The sequence below is a fragment of the Trachymyrmex cornetzi genome, unplaced genomic scaffold (assembly GCF_001594075.2).
Source record: "Trachymyrmex cornetzi isolate Tcor2-1 unplaced genomic scaffold, Tcor1.1 scaffold257, whole genome shotgun sequence".
Taxonomy (NCBI): Eukaryota; Metazoa; Arthropoda; class Insecta; order Hymenoptera; family Formicidae; genus Trachymyrmex; species Trachymyrmex cornetzi.
In genome coordinates, this window is record NW_017297238.1 from 515871 (window position 1) to 517450 (window position 1580).

Below are 1580 nucleotides of genomic sequence, written 5' to 3' on the forward strand. Positions count from 1 at the left end.
TATATATATATATATATAATATTGATAATCAAACTCGGATGATAACATTAAAATCAGAGTTTTAAATAAAAATCGAGCATATTATTAAGTTTTTAACATATATATGCATGTCTGCGAAACTAATAAATTATGAAATTAATACCATATTATCAGTTTCTTACTTTTAATCACTTAAATTTTAACATGCGAACTTCCATAAGCGCCGACCGCGTCTTTAATAGTATATCTCCAGGGAATGGAAGTAACTCGTTACTTGTAACGAAGTTACAGTTACAAGTTACTTTTTTGATAACTTTACTAGTAACTGCGTTACTTTTTTTCTTTGGTAACTGTAACGGTAACGAAGTTACATTTTCTTGGTAACGGTAACGAATTTTACAGTTACGTTTATCGTTACTTTGCACATGATTGGACACGATACGACACAAGCCACTTACACTGTAAAAAAATTTCGTAAATTTACACATATAATAAATATAAAATAGATTACATGATTAGTTCTGTAAATATAAAAAATCATGCAATTTTATAGAAATTACAGTAATTCCACAAAAATTATGTAAATTTGTTTTTATTGTGTAAATATATCTTATTTTATATTGGAAATTATAGCAGGATATTTTGAACATTTTCTGTAATTATCCAAATTTTAGTAATATTACGTAACATAAAAGAAATTTTTCGCGTATTGTTGTTAAATGTATAATAATATATAGTGCGAAATATATTGTCATATTATCGTTCTTGTAGCTACACATATACACATTGTAATTGTACTTCCACAATCTGCTTAGTTCCAAACCAAGAAATTATTTTTATTTGCATATTGCAAATTTACAAATGTGTGGACGTTTACAACTATTATAGTGGATCTCAAAATTATCCAGCATAATAGTTATAATTTTACACAATTTTTTACAATGCGCTTGAGATTAGAGAAGCCTCTAGGCTCATCCGCTATGATTGTTGGTCGTCGATTTAAAAAAAAGTAACGGAAAAGTAACGAAAAGTTACTTTCTCAAGTAACGGTAACTGTAACGAGTTACTTTTAAAAATCGGTAACTAGTAACGGTAACTTGTTACTTTTTCTACTCGGTAACGAGTAACTGTAACTTGTTACTTTTAAAAAGTAACTTTCCATTCCCTGTATATCTCCTCGCGGTGGTAGATATGATAACTGTAGAGAAAAAAATTGTAATTTTGCAGCAATAAATAATATTATATTACAGCATTATAAGTCCGCATACTTATTTATAGAACATTTACATAATAAATTAAAACTCATCAATTTAATGATATATTATTCAAATATATTTAATATTATAAAATGATCGCAAATCTATATCAATTGTCGATAATATCAGCGTTCTTCAATTACCTCCGAGCCCTCGGGACGCTCGGGACTCTTTTTATACCCCAGATAACCAAGCGATACCCAGATAGGAAAATACCTCCACGGTATTAGTACGGTGAGCGTACGGCGTACTATGGCTGTGTTCCAAAATTGTTTGTCAGCGCTGGCAGTACTGCCAACACCGTTCCAAAAATCATCGTAGCACGCTGTGGCAGTGCTGCGAGAG